This window comes from Stigmatopora argus, chromosome 1 (assembly GCF_051989625.1).
Source record: "Stigmatopora argus isolate UIUO_Sarg chromosome 1, RoL_Sarg_1.0, whole genome shotgun sequence".
NCBI lineage: Eukaryota > Metazoa > Chordata > Actinopteri > Syngnathiformes > Syngnathidae > Stigmatopora > Stigmatopora argus.
The window spans coordinates 14114576-14135851 of NC_135387.1; the positions used below are offsets into that span (position 1 = coordinate 14114576).

General features: G+C 41.5%; 1 long non-coding RNA gene across 1 annotated transcript in view; it reads left to right on the plus strand.

Moving 5' to 3' along the window:
• Positions 1–13573: 13573 nt before the first annotated feature.
• The window catches only part of LOC144073337 (uncharacterized), a 10462-nt gene continuing 2759 nt past the window's right edge, over positions 13574–21276 (plus strand). The window contains exons 1-2 of the long non-coding RNA XR_013300061.1: positions 13574–14206; positions 16801–16871. This is a non-coding gene — a long non-coding RNA (uncharacterized LOC144073337). The remainder of the gene's footprint in view (positions 14207–16800; positions 16872–21276) is intronic.

The window sequence follows — 21276 nt, forward strand, 5'->3', positions numbered from 1 at the left end:
ATGTTTTCAATGCCAGGGCCGGTGGGATTTCATTGCCTTCTTGTGGACTAAGCTGCCTCAAAGTGCCTCGCTGGTATCAAAGTGTGTTAATGTGATGGATGTGATTCCTGCATTCATCCGCTGTGCGCTAAACACCGGCCTGCAGCACTTGAGATGATGCACTCGCCCCTAAATGAGAGTCATAAATACCGTCTGAATATTTAGTCAATTTGCTTGCAGCATATGCTGCAATAAAGCTGCACATATTCTACTTTCTCCTGGTTGTCCTTCGACAAAGGAAGGCAAGTCGAAGATCGTGTACGTGCAAAGGTGTACGCCAAAGATGTGGACTTGTGGTGGTGGGATTAACACTGATTACAGCTAGCGGAATGCCTCGCCACCGCTATTTTCGAAAGGCGTTGGCGGGCAAGGCGGACCAGGTCAGCGAGGTCGGCTCGAGCCGGATGAGGTGATCGATCTCCTCCGTAGGAGGGACGCCAACTGAAGTGGACGGGTATTTTGGCCTGAGAGAGGACAAAGCATGGAAATATCTCGAATTGGATATTAGCAACTTTCACACCGCGAATAAACATTTGAATCTTTGGCCTTGGGAGTCTTTTCTCCTGAAAGGGAGTGTTGATCTGCTGGATAACACCCCTCAGCCTGTATCCAATGTAATATGTGATGCCACAATTGACTCGGTTAAATGTGGAAGGAAACCTTATTGGACTTGACGTAAAAAGAAAGTATTGAACTGTACTGGGACACTCTCACAATCTGACAGATTTGGATGCTTTTTCAAGGAAGAGTAGAGGAAAGTCAACATATGCCAAGCTGATGCACCAAAAGACTCAGATTTGCAATTAAAGCAAAGTGTTAATGAGATGAACTGAAGTTTGTTTTCTAGATGAAGTTACTATGTACTAATGATTATTTTTCAAATGTATTTTTGGTGCACTCGACTCAATCCAGCTTTCATGATTGGTAATGTTTCCGATGGAATCTTGAAGTGACTCAAATTGGACCTTTTGACTTGAACTAATTGGTCGCCATTGAAACTGATTGAAAAACTTAACTTTGCCTTAGTGTTAGTATGTATAACACTCAAACACATCTACAAAATTCCTGCTGCTTTAACACCATTCATCTTCTTATTTCATAAATAAACTCAATGGCGGCCCAGTGGCTTGAGCGGTTAGCACGTAGACCTCACAGTTCCGGGGTCCTGGGCTCTAATCCAGGTCGGTCCACCTGTGTGGAGTCAGTTGGGATAGGTTCCAGCACCCCCGCGACCCTAGTGAGGATAAAGCGGTTCAGAAAATGAATGAATGAATGAAACTCAATGGATGAAATTGATGGCAATGTACGTCCAATCCATTTGGAATGGGAGGGGCTGCCAGCGTCAACGACAGCCAATGAGCTGGTAAGCCAAGCCCAAGTTGTTGAGTGAAAATTGGGCCGCCGGGTTGTCAGGAGAGACAACAGCCTCATATCATAGCCGTTTCGCCACATGATTTCTTAATCTATTAATTGCCGTGGAGCGGCAAGGAGGGCAGGGCTTTTTGTGTTCTATGTTTTTCAGAGATGCATACTAATCATATAAAGGGATCCTTTGTACACGTGTAGACAGCAGCAATGAGGGCTTTTAGACATATGCACTTATGTACGCGCACACACACACACACACACACACACACACACACACACACACACACACACACACACACACACACACACACACACACACACACAGACCAAAGCACACACGAGTATGTGCATCATCTGCGAGCCGTAGTCTGAGCGCCGACAGCCGAATGAGTGTATTATTTTCCTTGAAGTGTGCTATTTTCTTGTCAGGGCCTGATGGCAATGTGCCACCACATTTGACAGTGAACGTTCATTCCTTCAACATACTACGTATATGTATTCGTACACTTGCGTGTGTGTGTGTGTGTGTTTAGGGGCCGAGGAGGGGGGCTGCTGACAAAGTCAGACAGACACTAACTGCCATATTCATGCAAATGCACATATGGGATTCCTGAACATGGTGACTAATCTATTTATTTTTCTATCTATTTATTATTTCTAAATATGTTATCTTCAAAAATATCTACTGTCCTTGCACAATGTATAAAAAAAACGGTTGAATTTACGGTAATGTGGTGCACCAAAAGGAGGCCAGCGAGGTTTTGAGAGATAGCCAATGGGAAAGTAACTATCAAAACAGTTTTGATAAAAAATACTGCAACCAGGAAGTGCACTTACATTTTGAGGGATACTTGATTAGACGTTTTTTTTTAATTACTTTTTTTCGTATAATGGAACAAAAGCTTTCTCATCGATGCTATTTGTAACCCAAAAATCTCGTATGTTGACTTTTTTTTTTACATTTTATACTCATCTTAATTGTGATGCCCAACAAAATATGGATCTAAATCTCCCTATTTTTTGCTTCAAAATTCAGGAATCGTTGCTGCCTCGATTGTTTTACTGGAGTTTTGCTCTTTTCTGGGCTCTATAGAAAAAGCAGATGACACCTGGAAGTAAAATGGCCCCTTCTCCCTTTGTGAGTGATCAAATAAAGAAACAGGCAAAACAAAGCGCTGAAAACAAATATCGCCAAAGGGGATGGTGTCATTAGCAGTTTTCTTTCCGCGGCACAGCAATATCTTGTAAGCGCTCTCGTCAGGCGAGGGAGAAATTGAGTGGGATAGAGTCCCCCCCCGACACACACACATATCCGTTCCCGCCATACGAAGAGAAAGCAGTTTAATTTAGATAATTATCTCACAAATTAACCACAAACTCTTTCCCTTTTAATTACCTGTCTTGGTGAGTGTCACAAGTTGCAACTAAACAAAAAGCAGCCTTGGAGGTCTTTGTTCACATGGTCTTGGAGGGGGGTGCGTAAATTGGCTATGGCCATGCTGAAAGGCCAGATAACCCATTGAGGGAACAAGCACTAAAGCATTTGATAGGCTAATGGGGAGTGCTGTTAGCACACTTGCTTGTAATTGGCTGTCATAAATCTGGAACAGGTGACGGCTGAACAAAAGAGGGCTTTGGTCTACGTACGGAGTGACTTGTAAATCCTCCCCCCAACTCAATGGCACGGTGGGAGCCCGCATGCATGGCGGAGACGGAGATGCGTCAATGTTGGAATTCCTTCATGCCTCTTCTCTTATCGCTGGGCTACACAATCATATATTATGTAGCCTGCGTGTTTGAGGGGGAGGCCGTGTAGTTTGAATGTTCTGGTGGCTTTGGGTGGCTGAAGGTGACAGTGCCGACCGCTATTAACCTCGCTGTTCTAATGACAGCTTGTCTGATTAACGTCCACACGTAGAGCCCTGACATTTTCAATTTCACTCCAGTATTTCTCAGGTCTCTGTCACAGTGAGACTGTCCATCTATTGCAGACTAATCATAGTTATTATGAGTGTTTTTGGCCCCCACTCCTTCCACCATTAAGGTGTCATTGTTTTTTCAGCACTGTGGTTAAGTGAGGAGAAGCAAAGTGATTCACCTTATTGTCAATAAGGGTAGAGGATGCTGGAGATATAAAATACAAAGTATTTATTGCATTATAGTAATTCCAGTTTAAAGAACCATAACTGTATATTACTTTCACTCTCACTAAAGGTGTTGCTCAGAAACAAAATGCTCCCGTGTAAACATACAATAACCAGAAGCAATGTTGCTGATAACTTGCTGTTAAGTGGGACTGTATGCAGGCTCCACTTCATACAAAATCCAATTCATACAAATACCAAATCCAATGGCTCTTCCATTTTTTAGACTGCCTCGAGTGGGAGAGGTCGCAATAACTCCACTTTTCTTGGGGAGAATACTAACTAAAATTGCTTCTCCCATACCTGTCAACCTCTGCCAATAACTGCCCTTATAAATGATTATGATTCCCCTTACAAACCCCCCAAAAAACTTACAAACACCGTACGACTCGTACGGTGTTTGTAAGGGGAATCATAATCATTTATAAGGGCAGTTATCGGCAGAGGTTGACAGGTATGTTCTCCTCCATTATTCATTGACTCAAATTTGGCAGGTATATTCAAGGCATGTATACACATTTATCCTTGTAGTTTGATTTTTTATACGTCATCTAATGGGTGATTAATTAGTTCAATTCATCGCAAAATTTAAATTGTAGGTCCTCCGTTATTCGTGCACGGATTTGACTGGAATTTGATAGGTACGAATATTCCACACATTGATCTTTAAGCCCTGTTTTACATTTTTGTTTATCCTGGGGCTGATCAATTAGATTAATTAATCTCATAACTAAAATGGCTTTTACTAATTAATTTGATCGGCTTGGGTTGGTTGTGTTAGGATGCGCATCCGGCGTGAAACTGAATTTATCATGCGAATTGACTATTTTGATCGGGGTAAGCCAAAAAGTCAGTCTTTTTTGGGGGGGGATTTTTAAATAGTGATCATCTGAGGTCTATTTCTGAATTATTTTGTGTCAGGGCTGATTTCATTCCTTAATTGCAGACTTACTGTTTCCTTGTAGGCTCTGTGGTCACCAATAGAAGGAGCTTTTCTTATCAGTGACTCATTTCTCCAAATGATGTGTTTTGGGAAGCTCAAGACACCACACGTGCACTTCAAACTGAACGCAGAAGGCGGGCAGAGTATAGCCACTGCACCAGTTGATGTGATTTGCAGGCGTCACTAATTTGTGCGGGTACTCGGTGGTGCTCTCCAGGCGGCTTGAACAACTCTTGTGCTGAGTGGGCCGCACTCCGGCGTTGCTCTGTCACCAAACGATATCGTGTCCGGGAAACCTGAAGGCCCGGTTGTGGGAGGCGAGATCAATGTAGCGAGAGTGGCGTTTGGATAATTACAGCTGTTAGCTTGCAGAGTCTCTTATCGTTCCATGGCCTGTCATTACAGCTACAAATGGCTCTGACCTTCTCCTTTGCACCCTCGTTTCAACTGCTACACCCTTGTTACCAAACTCACTGTGTGATCTGACAACTTGTTGCACTTTTCAAGATGTGGCAATCTTTATTTATATTTTCTTCCCCGTTTCACTGCAAAAACATCAAATTCCAGTGAAATGTGTTTCTGTTAATGACATTTCTATGTATGTATGCTTTGTATACTACAAATTGTACTGCAATGTTTTGTTAGCTTAGGACGCAAAAAATAAAAAATAAATAATAAAACCACTAATGGTTCCCAGAATTGTACTGTTAAAAAAGTGTAAAACCGTAAAAACTTGAGTCTCAAATTAATCACAAACTACAAAAAGAGCATTTTAACAAAGGCTGTATCGATACAACTATCGACAATTTGATTAAGACCATGATTCTTGACCCACAATAATTTACAGTAAATTTCATTTTTTTCTGCATGCTCATTTTCACCACTCTCTTCCATCTCCTCTCAAGCGCTAATCTCTTCTCATATCCTCACTCCTTTGCTCGCTAAGCTCCATTCTCATGCCCAGCGGCTCGTGCCAGAAGAAGACAGTCATTGTGGAGGCACAGCATTTGTGTGGACAGGTTGGGAATGTCCAGCCAGACAAAATAGATCTGCTGGATGTGTTGAATACGCTTCTTTTTTTTCTCCACTGTAGCGATGTTGATCTTGTCAGACACAAGCGGTATTTGAGAATGATGGAGTGGGGGATTAGGTGGCGCAGAACAACAGAAGTGAGTCCCCCGTGGGCTGTTTGTTGGGATCCAGATGGAGCTGGGATTATCTGAGGATGAGAAGATCACAGCACATTGCTACTATTATACAATTACATGGACGCTTGAGGCAAAGCTGTCATTTTTATGACCGACTTTCATGCTCCGTAGATGCTTGAACATTGAGGGGTACACTCCAAAGACATTTATTTGCGTTGCATCTATATTTGCACCTGTATATTGAGGCAGATACAAAACTGAAAATCCAGCGTCTCTGTGTGTGTGTGTGTGTGTTTACGTGTGGGGAGGAAACAGTTGCAAACAGCCCGCTAATCTTTACTTGTTCTCCCATGCCAATCATGGCTCCCTCCAATTAAATCGTATCTTATTTATCATATTAATTGTGAATAATTAGTGAGTGCTGAGACAACAAAGAAGCGTGCAGCTGCTGAGCACAGGCTCACCAATGATTTGCTGTCTTGCTCATGTGACACCTATTATGCAGGTTAGGCTCCAAATACAAAGATGTCACACCATCATACACGTTTTTATGTATGCGTGTGTGATTGGTTTTGACTAGTAAAACAATAAGAGGAACACTTTATTATCTGATATTTCCAATTCACTATTTTGAGAGCATTCCCTGTCATGAGAAAGCACCAAAACAGGGGTGTCCAAACGTATTCCTCCGTGGGCCAAATTAAAAAAAAAAAAATCAAAGGACACAAGACACAACTTGAAATCCTTTCACTTTCAGTTGTGAAGTTGAGGAGTGGAATTTGGTCAAAATATTATATATATATATATATATATATATATATATATATATATATATATTTTATTTTTTATTTTTTTGTTTTTTTTGTTTTTTTTTTTATTAACGTATTCATTTTCCAGAGCGCGTATCCTCACAAGCGTTGCGGTGAAATTATTACTAAATCTGTGTTGGCATAAAATAAAATAAAAAGTCCTCAATTTACAGCTTAAGAAAATTGTCAACATTGTGGTAGCACATTGTATTCATTCATCTTCTTTACTGCTTATCCTTGAGAGTCGCAGGGGTGTTCTTATCTAAACATTACATATATACTGCAAAAATATGAACTACTTTTTAGATGAAATCAAGACAATTCAGTAAGGTCTTAGTATTCAAAGTACATTTCAAGGGGGAAGTTATGAATGGACTTGTCACACCAAGTTCCCTACGTGTGTGTATGTATTGCAAATGGGCAGACGTGATAGTGCAAGTATTTTGCTATTTTGGGTGCCAGTCGCTGGCCGTGGTGCTGAAGCTTCAGCAACGGAAACGATGCAACCATGAGACATACGGCCTATTTTTTTAACTGAAAGGAATACGGACATGAACGCACATAAGGTTAAACCACTTTAAATAACGGATGAACCCTTGAGTTTGGCTTTATTATTTGATGTATAATGCAATTATTCTTCATCGGACAATTGTGTTAATGCCACACGATAGACAAAGGATGAGATTGATGAATAGTGCGTGCGTGTGTTTAGCCATCTGGTTACCAGGACATTGTTTACTCTGTCATGTCTCAATGTTTGCTGATCCATCTCTCATCCCATGCAACTTATGTGTATGCAGTGTATGTAAACGTGAATGAAGGTTGTGTATGTTAGCAACACCCAATTGTGCAGCTATTGTCATACAATTGTGAATTTGACCCAAATGCCAAGAGGGAGCGGCAATAGACCCTAGGGTTGCTGACCCCTGATCTACGTGGTGGAAGCATCTAGTGTCGCACCTGTCAACAGTGTTCCCATCACCCAAAGATCTTCATCCAAATCTTTCCAATGGGTTGTCAGTCTTCCATGTGTTCCTTTTTGCCACCCCTCTGATCTCCGGCTGCCATTTGAGCATCAAAGGTGTTGAAGAGGTTGCCCATCTTGGGGTCCATCCTCACTAATCCCTTCATCTTCTTCAAACAAATGATGGTTATAAGACCGACTGTGTGTGTTTCAAATGTCTTGAGCGAAATACATCCCATTTTCTGAAACCTTACAGAGTGTGCAGCACGCACACACAAACTGCATATGACCTTTGAAAGATTTTTGGGAAAATTCAGTCTGGTTTCACAATTTTCCAGTCTCAGTTATTTATATCTCTCTCATTTTTCTGAACCGCTATATATATATATATATATATATATATATATATATATATATATATATATATAATTGAAATAACATACCAAAAAATACATATCCAATATATATAATATAAAACAATGATAACAAATACAATGACGATGAATAATTTGACGCTACAATAACAGTTCTTGCTAATATTTCAGTTTTCTTTTTAAATCATCAAAAATAGTCACCTGCCCTTTTAAGGTTTAACCTTTGAATGACTGTCCACTGTAGTGACCACTGTCCCTGAGAGGATAATAAGATGGTTTGCCAGAAAGGCTGGACTTTCCTCACGTAAACACATACGCAGACACGCCGCTCCCCAACCCAAACACACACAGACACACACACACGCACACACACAACTACATTAGCCTTTACTAACCCATTCCTCATCTGCAGAGTGAATAACCCCGATAAAGGCTTTTTAATAGACTGTTTTGTGTGGGTACCTTGGGATGGGTTGCTTCCCGAGGGAGACCAGGAGACGGGAGGCAAGAAAATGATAGGAGCAAAGGTAGACTGCATACTGTCAAACCCAAAGTGAGCACAACTGCTCAAATTGCTGTGCTATACTGATCCTTACACATGTAAATGCCTGATTGCAAAGGCCAGAGAACATCTACTTGGTCAAAGGTACAGAAATGCTGCAACTTGGTGATGTACTACTGATTGCCGATGGAGCGTCGTCCCTGGGATGTGTGAATGAAGACATTTATTACAACAGACGTGGAGGATTAAGCGAGGGCTTAGGCCATTCTCATGGTAATGCGCAAGAGGCTGCTTGTGCACAGATAAACAAACACAAGCACTCACATTATTGAAATACACAGAAATGGAGGAGTTTTGCTTCACCATAGTGATACATCCAAACGCACCATCATTTTGGACAAAAAAAGGTATGTCGCACAGCCGTCGGAGACCGTATCGGCAGGTTTGTGGTGCCGTGATTAGCACTGCGGCTTCACGGCCAGATGGGTTTAGTCTTGAATCTCAACTCTAGTCTTTCTGTGGCAAGTTTGCAAGTTTCTCTAAATGCTTGTCTGGCTTTCCTCCAGGTCCTAGTGTACTAGCGCTCACAGTTAAAATAAACTCAAAGTCAAACCAGCCAATGCCGTCCCTTAGGACATGCGAGCTATGCGGTTGCCTTGGGTGCCCTCTAGTAAAGGGGCCCCCTAATGGCTTTGTTGTTTTTTATTTATTTATTCATTTGTATGTTTTTATAGAGCCGGCCCCGGTCGCCAAGTTGTTACCGTGTCGGCTACACAGTTCTGAGGTCAACGATTTGATTCCAGATGGGTTTTTTCACTGTGTGGCGTTTGCAAGTTCTCCCCCGGGCTTACGTGGGGTTTCTCTAAGTCTTCTGGTTTCCTCCCACGTCCCAAAACCATGCAGGGTAGGCTTTTTAAACACTCTAAATTGCTTGGTATGAGTGTGAGCATCAATTGTTGTCCGTCTCCTTGTGCCCTGCGATTGGCTGGCCACCAATTCAAGGTGTCCCCCGCCTGGTGACCGTAGTTGGCTGGGATGGGATCCAGCACCCCCTGCAACATTTGTGAGGATAAGCTGTTCAGAAAATGAGTAGATGAATAAATGTTTTTATAGATTGTTTTTAAGAGAGTCCAGCTTTGACTCAGCTGTTGAACTCACGCAATGGCTTCCTTGCCAAGACGTGCTACATCCCTGCAGGAATAGACAAGTACCGGTCCGATATTCCGAAGCTTCCCTTGCTACCTCCGATTAAGGCCGTCGTGGGTGGGGGGCACACCTGCACAGCTGATGGGAGACAATGGAGCCGTTTCTCTGCAAGATTGATTTTCCCCATTAAAATGGCAGCTTTGTCTAACAACCTTTGTTATGCTAAAGAGAAGATGGAAGATTTCCAATCCAATTTGAGCTGAGTCGCGAGCCGGTCACCAATATGGGACTTCCATTGTCCCGGCCGAGCCCACTGGGATGGTTGCGTGCATCTCCTGAACGCCAATTAAGGTGGACAGAGAGACAGACAAGGATAATTGACAAGCAGGAGAAAGGCATCCGTCATCTTCTCAGTCTCATCGCTGAAAAAAGAAATCAAAGCGTGAGAGGAGAAGTTATGGAGCAGGAAAAGGAGATGCAAAATATCCTGTCACAAGTTGCTTTTGGCTTCAATTTTACCTTATTTTAAGGGACAGATAGAAGCATGTTATTTAAATTGTAGAATAAAGGATAAACAACAACAACAACAACAACTAAAGCCACTTTGCCCAGGAAGCGACCCCCCCACACAGTGGCAGACATTTGATCAATGATGGCACTCTTTTAGCCAATGAAATGCAAGTATCCCAAATTGCCGGCCCTTTCTTATGACATCATAAATATCCAGCAAAATCTATTGATGTTTTTTTGCGTAGAATTAACTGATGTCACAAAAATGGCTGAGCTTGTTAACAAAAAAAATGACATTACCATGGGTGCTGTTTATTTGAGACCATGTCATTTCAAGGTTTAGGTCCTTTCATGGGAGAGTGGTCACTACAGTAGACACCTGTTCACTTAGACAACATGCTTTAATTAGATTAGATTAGATTAGATAACTTTATTCATCCCGTATTCAGGAAATTTCACTGTCACAATAGCAAGAGGGTGAGAATACAGACACGGGAGAAGACATTTAATGACGTCAAAGTTTACATTAAAATGTTAAAAATGTAATTAACAGTAAATGAAATGTGTAAATATTGAAATCAAAATCTTCAAAAGGAAACTATCATGCAAGCAATTGAGTATATTGACCCCTTTTCAAAAATGCACTCAAACGGTGACTTATTTTAGGGCCATCTGATTCTTCTGCATGTGTTTGATAATTTGGCTAAGCATGTTGACATGAATGGGGCCTTTCACCTGGCAGTTTGAAGAATGGATCATCTTCCAGTACTTTCGACTCATTTCAACATGACTTTTTCCCCTACTACTACGTTTCCTTCACCGCCAATCATAACTACAATCACCACCTCCTCTCTACTCCCGCTCCCTCTTGGCTGGCTGCTGATAGACTGCTTAATAGGATTTAATAAGGCCATTTGCATGTCAGCTTTTTAGAGTTTTGTGAGAAAGAAGGCAAGGGGAGGAATGTGTTCGGAGGAAGTAGATGCTGTGAATGGGTGGAAAGTGGAGAAAGGGAGGAAGTAAGGAAGGAAGGAAAGATGGTGTAATGAAAAGCACATTGATTTAATTATCCACTTTTCTTTTCATGAAATAATGCTTCGGGGCTGCTCAAAATGTGGCTGCTACACCACAAATCCTCAATGGGGTGCAAGATGTTATGTTCCTTAACAGCTTTTTAAGCAGGCGTTATTTTTGAAGATTGAAGACGAACATGAAGTACAAGTTTCTCCAAAAATGGATCAAAATAAGGCAGAACGACACCATTGTCAATGGCCCAAGTCAGTTTTATACAGACGATAAACAAGGCAACATTTTCCAAAAGGAATAATATGTATCCAATAAATTCACTCGAGTCTGAAGATTATATCATGACCAATGTCTCACTTTTCCGTTTAGATGATAGTAGACAGACGCAAGCACAAGTATGTCATGGTCTACATCCCTGGTGTCAAAGTGGCGGCCCAGGGGCCAAATCTGGCCTGCCGCATCATTTTGTGCGGCCTGAGAACGTAAATCATGAATCCCAACTTTCTGTTTTAGGATCAAATTCAAATGAAGATTATAGATGCACATTATAATTCCTGATTTTCCCCTTTTTAAATCAATAATTGCAATTTTTTAATCCATTTTTTTGTTTTTAGTTCAAAAAGCATTTTTTTAAATCTAAAAATAAACTGATACAAATATTTTCTGTTTTCCACTTTGATATTGAACATAATTAAAATATATATTTTGTTTCCTTTTGAAATGAAAACATGATTCAGAGACATTTTCCCTTACTAAGAAAAAACATTGTTTTATATATATATATATATATATATAAACGGACTATTTAGGGCTTTTGATCCAGTTCTTTTAATCCGGTTGAAAAAAAAATCTAAATGTTAGATCTAAAATGCTGCGATTGGCTGGCCACTGAGACAGCTGGGATTGGCTCCAGCACCCCCTGCTACCCGAATGAGGATAAAGCGGTTCAGATGGGATATAAAATGGTCCGGCCCACATGAAATGGAGTTGACGTTACACGGCCCGCAAACCAACCAGAGTTTGACACCCTTGGTCTACGTTGTTTTTTTTTTTTCAGATAAAGCGAAACAAAAAAGTTTAGATTGAACCTGGCAATGCTTCAAATTTACAAACAGTCTGATCACTGGTGTGAAATAAGATGTTTTCCATACATTAGTCTCGCACGCTGAACTTTACACTGTTGTCCACGGTCAGTCAAGACTTCAGTTTACATCCCTTTCAAAAGCTCCATGAGGAAACTAGTCTTTGGAGTGTTCCAAAAAGACTCCTCTTCTGGTTAGTTGGCCACACCCATCTTTTTCTCCAATTTTGAATCTTCCCTTCCGTCTTTAATTCTCTACCACATGACTCCATCCTCCAATTTCTGTCACTTTCACAGTGTCAAGTGCTGCATACTGGAGACAGAAAGCTAAATATACACATAGCGAGTGTATATTGTGCAGTAGATCTGCCTGTTTTTTGGAGAGATTAGCACTGGTAATCCTTTATTTTTTTTCTTTCTTTATTTTACACTCTTTGTACCCACACGTGGAGATGTGACGGACCCTTTACTGACGAGACTGAAAGCCATCAAGTAGCAAATACTGTAGCTGAGTGCTTCTCAAAGTGTGGTATCAGGACCACCATGGGTCCGAGGGGTCCCTCTATATGTGGGCGAAAAATTGACTGAATTAAATGGTTTAGGAACAGCCGTATTCCCAGTAACTATTGAGATTGAGGAAAAAAAGGATGGATTAGTACATATTTTTGAGAATGTCTATTGGCTTCATCCTTCTTTGAACGTATCTAGTATTGCGTCGCAAAGCTATTATTTTTGATCACCTGGTTTACCTGGCGATCCTGATAAGGTTTAAATCTCATCTCATCTCACTTTCCGCGTCATCCTCATTAGGTCGCAGGGGGTGCTGGAGCCAATTCCAGCTTTCTCCGGGCCACAGGCGGGGGAGACCCTGAATCGGTGGCCAGCCGATCGCAGGGCACAAGGAGACAAAGGACAACCATTCACACTCACACCCATAACTACGGGCAATTTAGAGTGTCCATTCAGCCTACCATGCATGTTTTTGGAATGTGGGAGGAAACTGGAATACCCGGAGGAAACCCACGCAGGCCCGGGGAGAATGACATGACCTGGGTTTGAACCCAGGACCCCAGAGCTGTGAGGCCGACATGCTAACCAATCACCCCACCGGGCTGCCAGGTTTAAATATTTTTGTTATTTTTAGCAAGTGATTAAAGTATGGCAAATAATGAAACCCCTGATTTGAACTCAACATTTGAAAGACATTTCAGACTACACCCTAGACTGGTTGCCAGTCAGTTGTAGGACACACAAAGAGACAGACAACCACTCACACTGCCACCAGTGGGAATCGAACCCAGACTGCCCGCAGCAAAGTCCGGCGGAAGAATGAACTCAACATATACTTTGCAAAACTCATCTTGACAGTGTACAGTAATCCCTTGAATACCGCTGTTAATGTAAACCAGACATGGCTGTGATAATCGAAAAACTGCCAAGTAGGATCACCCCTATTATTACTACATGATACAATATTACAAAGAAAAAAACATTCTACGTGCCAAAGTTAAGCGCAATATTAATGCTGAAACAGTGGCTGATTTTACGACCTGAACCTTTACTTTTTTTCTAACCATTTTCACCTGTTCCACTAAGGCATTTGATCAATCTGTCTGCCATTGACGACGATAGACGTTTAAATCATTTGCACTCGGAGGACTGGGAGGATTGGCAGCAACTATTTGCTGTCAGCTCTCCCAGTTAAAATGGCTTGGACATCTGTGGCATGGTCAATGAATGGAAGCCCCCCCACACATGAGCCATTGTAATTTTTTTAAAAGCATTATGCTGTATAATGGAGAGTTCCACAAGCGAGAATCTCAAACTTCTAACTGGTGGCACATGTTCTGGCAGACAACCATGTTAAAGACTAATTGACAAGCACTTTAAACAAGTCCTAATTAGTGCATGGCTGGTAAAAATTGGGCAGTCAGTCTGAGCACTAATTAGCATTAGAAGAAAGAGAAAAGAACCCGCAGTGTGCCTTAGTGTGTGGATAGATGATCCCCGCAGGGGGGGCACTGATGAAGTCTGTACTTTCAAGAAACACTCTGGGGTTGGGGTGGGTTGAGTCCAACGAAGGGGGGATCTTTTGTCATGGCAAAGAGACTGCGGGTGGCCCTCTGCAGGGGAGGACCAGGGGCAACGGCAGGTGGGTGAGTGTCTGTGTGTGTGTGTGTGAGCTGAACTTACACTTTGCAGAACTAATTGATTCTGCACTTTCTTTTTCTCCTGCCCCCCAATTCATCTCAGCCGTCAATTGTTTGCACTGAGTGACGTTAAGAAACATTAGTAATAGATTTCCCACCTGCTGCAGGAGCACTCTAGTGTCTCACTTGTGCCATTTTTGCTGCAGAAATCAAACTCATGTATCAAAGAAAAAAATCTACTCATACAGAGTTTCGCATTTCTTGACTATATCATACCTGTCAACCTCTGCCGATAACTGCCCTTATAAATGATTATGATTCCCCTTACAAACCCCAAAAAAACCTTACCGAGTACGAGTCGTACGGTGTTTGTAAGGTTTTTTGGGGGTTTGTAAGGGGAATCATAATCATTTATAAGGGCAGTTATCGGCAGAGGTTGACAGGTATGCTATATGTCACAGAATCCAGTAATCAAATTATGTTGCATTGTTTAAGATATACAGTAGTTATCTGAATAACAAGTTAAATGTTACGTTAACAGAAGCTGAAAATTGCGCTTCAAAATGTGACTTATAAGATAAAAAGTGTGACTTTTGTTTTTTCTCCATCTTGAACATTTTGGCAGGTGCAAGTTATACTCGGGTACGACTTACAGCCCGACCATACGGTTCTTCGTATTTTCTTAAGAATACAGACCAGCGGTCTAAAACGAAAGAGAGCATCTGTGAGGAGAGAATATTTCCACTGTACAGTCTCTAATTGCTGGTTAATTAAATGAACTATCCAGTGGATTTGCTAAATTATGAGCAATTGTCCCTTAACGAGCTTTAACAAGGACTTGATTAGTGACTCAGGCCATATCCAGTGGCTTAAATGATCCTTCAATTAGTGCAGAGGAGGAACCCTAGTGTAGACGAGCGAATCTCCGGTTCGTGCGAGAAAGAAGAGGTTCAGCGAAAAAAGCCAACTCCATTCAAATCATCAACCAGTCCGCCATGAATGTGAGTGAATGAGTTTATATCGTACTTTCTCAACAGTTGGAGCAAGTTACAAAGTCTTTCTAAAAAACAAAATTGAGAAATTTGGAAACCAATTACTTTGGCTGACCAGGAAGCAATTGAGGTTTAAGTGTCCAAGGACACTTTGCCAATATTTGGAACCTGGAAGTAAACCACTATAAGATCATTGTGTCAGTTTGTACTCATCCATCCATTTTCATTATGAGGAAGTTTTCCACTGCTTTGTTGGCCTTGGACAACATATACATGTAGATCTCTCCTAAGTATGTGCGTGCACACACAAACGCACACATACACACAGCTTGAACAGAGATAGCAAGGTGACTTCCACATCTTGTTGCCAGTCACCCAGACCGAAAGTACAATGGGAGATACGGCCTTTTGTTTGGACTGACGATGTCCTAGTGACGCTGCCACAGGAGAGTGTTCGCTGTGTGCAATCCTGTTCCTATAGGGGTTGGTCGTGACAAGGGTTGTCACACCTACTATATCTCAATAACTAAAGGGCGGTGTTTCAACATATCAAGACCGAATTGATGAGAATTGTGCCAATTTTAATGTAGAGTGACTATGAGGCTAGCGGCAATGCTTTTTTCTACGTGAAATTTTCAATTTAAAGGTTTGTTTTCATGCGATCTTACACAGTGGCTTTATAGTGTGCTTTTTATCAATAGTTTCTAGTTTTGAAAATGCTACCATTAAAATGTATGGGGAAAAAAGCTACAAGTTGATTCACTTTCTCTTGTGGTTGCTAGCTGTTGGTTTTGCTTTTGGGCAAAAAAAACGCAAGTTGGGCTGGGTTGTCACACTTTGAATGATTGTCACACTCAACAATTCAAAAGATTCAAAGTTTTTTTTTCATGGTATGCAGCACAATGACAATGTTTTCCAGCAGCGCTCAGTTGTGTACATTTTTTAAACACAATAGGAAACAACAACAACAACAACAACAAAAACCAGCATGCAGTGTAGTGTGCAGGCGGTGATCAGACCAACTTTGCATATTTATAGGGCACAGACCCACTATGTGTTTCACACAGTGAATAGCTAGGAATCTGTTGATGGATTAATTTAGCTTTTTTTCTCGCATACCTCAAAATAAGGTATTCATCAGTCTAAAAGACCTCATGTTTTTACAGAATAACATGAAAATTGGATGCGTTGTGTACTATTGAAGGAACAATGTAAATCTTTTCTAATTTAACAGCAACCTTATAATGTAATGTTATTACTGTTACTTCTCAATTAAGATAATTAATACATTGAAAAACGCTTTTTAACACAGTATTTGAATGTGTTTGATGTCACAAAGCAACACTAAGAGTTTTTCTAAACCCTTGCCCAAAGACATTTGAAACAATGTCATCTTTGCATCAAATGTGCCACAATTTACTAAATGACACTTAATGACATCTGTCATAAGCATTCATTCGCATTCATGACAGGTCCCCTGTAACCATTTTGACAGTCTTATGACATTGCATAACAGATCAGGTGTAACCAAAACACTCACTGTGAAGTTAATTCGAGCGATTTTCATTATCTGTATGTAAACTGGTCACTTGAATGTGTTGCAGCACTTCAGTGAGTGACGACGTCGCACCTAGAAAAAGTGACCCGACAGCCAGACGCACCAATTCTGTCAAATGTAAGTTGCACTTTGAGGAACTTAGGCAAGGTAATGATATAGAAGGCCATCTTCATAATGGCAGCAGCGCCACTTAAGCTTGCGCTCGAGTAATTGGTACACCAAAAATCTTAATAGCATCATATATCCTGAGTCGAGCTTTTAAGACGATTCGTTGCCTTGATCTTGCACTCTCTTTCTCTCACGCACTCACAAACGGGATACTACTTCACGTGGCTTCGAGTCGTCTTTAAATTCCCAAGCGTATTGGGACAGCACATGCAATGATTGTCTGTAAGTGGAGAGGTTGGACTGCTAACTTTGTAATGGTGCAGAGAGGGACTAATGCACTACCTGGTAATGGGGTTGGAGGCGCGGAAGATCGGGGACAGATTACCTGACTATTACATCGACCGAAAGAAAAAAAATCAGAAGTGGTGAGTGAGGAAGAGAAACCGGGTCAAAATTGACAGTGTAGGCCTTTTTGGGGGGGATAGCCTCTTTTGTTTGTCTTTTTTTTTCATGTGTAGTGACTACTAGGGCTGTCAATTCAAAGTGATCCCCGCCCGGTGCCCATAGTTAGCTGGGATAGGCTCAAGCACCTCCCGCGACCCTTGTGAGGATAACCAGTTTGGAGAATGAAGGAGTGCAAAAAAATCACATTGCCTGATTATCGTCGTCATAAGTAACAAACAATATGGGTAGTGTAGTATTGGATTGGATTGGATAACTTTATTCATCCCGTATTCGGGAAATTTCATGTCTGTAAGAAGTGAATTATTGAAATGAATTGCATTGAATGCTTTTATTGTCATTATAAAAGTATGATGAGATTTAAATCTTCACCATGAAGTGCACAAACAAATAATCAATATATTATAATAATAAATAAATAAGCTGGACATTTTTTTGTGGTGGTATTTTAAGTCTAAGTGCATATGATTCTCCATTTTTTTGTTGTATTATAAAAATTAGCAGATGTTTCGGCTGGAACCGATATTCATATTGTATAAATTCTCTGAATAAATACATTTTCACCATAAACTGTTTGCTTTGCAATGCGGCAATATTTGTTTTCGTCTTTATTGTTTGCGTAGACATACAACGCAATCCTTTTAATGCAAGCTTCATTTCTACTTAGTTTCTCGCTATTATGCAGAAGAAGGCTCCAATTGATGTCAGCACGTCTTTTATCTTCAAATGAGCCATTTAAATGTCATTAGCGTGCGCGCCTGAGAGTGCGTGTTTGTCGTTTTCTCGACAAGGGAAATTACAAACATCCCTCCTTGGATGCTCTACCACTTTTTTGTTGAGTACAGAAGAAACATCAGAGTTTCCATTCATCGACATTTGTCCGACTGATCAAGTTTACTATGCAGTTGTTAAAAGATCTCGATTTGGAGCATTGATAAAAGGCAAGAAATGCGGCAGGACAACTTATGGCTGAATTTGAAAGCAACAAGACCATTGCAAACTGTTTTTATTGTCTTTATTGTTAAGCTCATGTAGGTTATCAAAGCGGTTTGAAAAGTTTTAAAAGCGGCATCAAGATTCATAGTTGGACGCAAATGTCCCTGTGCCTTTATTTCATGGCCCGATTTTAAAGATATTGACTTCAAGTGCAGCGGCGTGACCTTCGTACCAAAGAGAGACATCAGTCTCGTCCCTGGAGTGACAATCGTGCGGTGGGCTGGTTTAGCCAGCCCGCGATGCTCCCTATTTTCATGCAGGAAATCCTTTTCGACAGCCTGGGATGACAAGGCCACTCTCCTTTTACTGGAGCTCTGTAATTTGCTTGTTTTGCAATCCGCCATAGAGCTGACACACTGCCGCATTCTCTCTCTCTCTCGCTCTCTCTCTATTGGTGCTCCTGCTTGCTCCCAATCAGTGATGGTGTGTGTGTGGCCTGCTGGAACTCGGTATAACATCAGCATTCATTAAATAACACACACCCTTTTTCCCCTTGACCTGTCCTATCAATGTCCATCTCACAATATTAAATTTTATATTATATTTTTATATTAAAAACAAGTTTTTTAAAAGTTTTTTACCTAGGTCTACAATGTCTTGTGTGTCTTGTGTCTGTCTTGCTACTGCAAACAAGAAATTTCTGAGATGAAATAAAGATGAAATAAAGGTCCAATCTAATCTAATCTAAATTGGATCTGAGCTCTAGACCCTATGTGGATTTTCTTTAGGTACTTTCCACATTCCAAAAAAGTGTGTTGGGTTAAATGAAGACTTGTGTAGTGTAAATGCAGTATCTGTGAGTGTGTGGGGGATAGTCTGCGGCCATTAACACCACCCAGAGACTAACTGGTTGTCTTCTTCCATCTCTGGAGGACATTTTGGTTAACTGCTGTCTGAGGGGCCGCCTGATGATGCAGTGGTTCTTCTGCCTGACTTTGGTGCAAGCAGTCTGGGTTCAATTCCTACTCGGTGGCGGTGTGATTGTGAGCGTGAGTGTTTGTCCGTTTTAGTGTACCCTGAGATTGGTTATGTTAGGTTAGAACTTTATTTCATCCCGTATTCGGGAAATTTCTTGGTTGCAGTAGCAAGACAGACACACAAGACATTGTAGACCTAGGTAAGAAACTGGAGCCACACACAGGAAGTACTGGTAACCAATTTGGGGTGTCCATCGCCTGCTGCCTGTGGTTGGCTGTGATAGGCTCCAGCACCCCCTGTGACCCTTGTGAGAATGAGCGCTGCAGAAGATGAATAAATGAATGTATGCTGCCTGAGGTTAGCATGCAGTTATATCAACAATTTTTCACACCTCGGACACTTTCTCTTCAAACTTCCCTCCTTTTAGGACACTTAAACCAGGAATGGATAGGCTCAGGAAAAACATTACATTTAGACCTGTTGCTGAATGTTAATGATTAAAAATAAAACAACAACAAAAAAGGGAATTGCCCTCCCTACCGCGCATCCTCGTAAGGGTTGCCGGAGTCTATCCCAGCTGACTTCAGGCGAAAAAGCAGACTACATCGTAGACTGGTCGCCAGGCAGCCACATTCTGAATCTGATATTATGTGTCTATGCTTGCATGGGAGATTTGACTAAAAACTCTTTTCAATATACCCAGTGTTAATATATTACAAACCACGGGCATGTTACCACTCGTCATGCTGTGTCTTTGTGTGTAAAAAGTGCATGAATGCAGTCATGTATGTGGTGTACATGTGTGTAAAAAGAACTTTGACGAGCCCTCCGTTCGCCATGGCGACACCAAACCTTTGTGTTCTCCCGTCTCTAAGGCAACTGGGGCCCTGAGTTCCCTCTTGCCGGCTGAGCCATTGAACTCCCCGAGCGAGAGACAAAAGACAACGACCTGCCGCTGGTAATTTCTTATCACCAAATCCCATTAGGCGCCGGCTTTTTTCATTAATGCACACAAAAGTAAAGTGAAAATCACCGCTGCTTGTGAGCGCAGCCCTGACAGTGCGCCCATCTTGGCCCATTATAGCATCATTGCACTCCTAACGGGCGGCCCGGTGGAGCGAGTGTTTAGCGTGTCGGCCTCATGGCTCTGGGGTCCTGGGTTCAAGTCCAGGTTGGTCCACCTGTGTGGAGATGGCATGTTTTCCCCGGGCCTGCGTGGGTTTCCTCCGGGTACTACGGTTTCCTCCCACATTCCAAAGACATGCATGGTAGGCTGATTGGACACTCTAAATTTTCCCTAGTTATGAAGGTGAGTGTGAATGGTTGTCCACCGATTCAGGGTGTCCCCCGCCTCTGGCCCGGAGACAGCTGGGATTGGCTCCAGCACCCCCTGCGACCCTAATGAGGATAACGTGGTTCAGAAAATGAGATGAGAGGCACTCCTAACAGAATTGTTTTTGTTGTTGTTGTTTTTTGGCACTGCATCAGTTTAATTAAGAAATCATTTATTTTAATGTTTAGATGTGTTCATCTTCAGTCATTTTCACCTAGAAAACAAAATAGATAAGTAATCATGGCAGATTGCACTGCTTTGATTTTGAATGAAATAGAGGAGGAAATTATTGAGAAAATGAGTTAAGAAAATGAACCTAGCACGCAAAGGTCATGGTAATGTTTTTTAAAATAAATATCGGAAATAATCACAAATTAGGGCAAAAAACAACATTGAACCAATGGTTCTATTTGCACATTTTTTTCTTGAATCATTCATCAAATAAATCAATCTTATTGCATAGGCAAAGCACGAGTGGCAGGCAAGTGAGCAAGACCTGGCTATATTACTAAATGCACCGCGCGACAGTATAGATGGTTCGGTGATTTACTTGCATGTGTATTTACGTGTTTTGATTGACAGACAAAAGCCTAATTGTGCCCTAGCTCAGAGAGTCAGAGAGCTCAGAGGCAGTATTGACCCAAAAGCACCTTAAACCCACTCCAGCTAACATGGCATTTTCATTTAATACCTGCAATAACACAT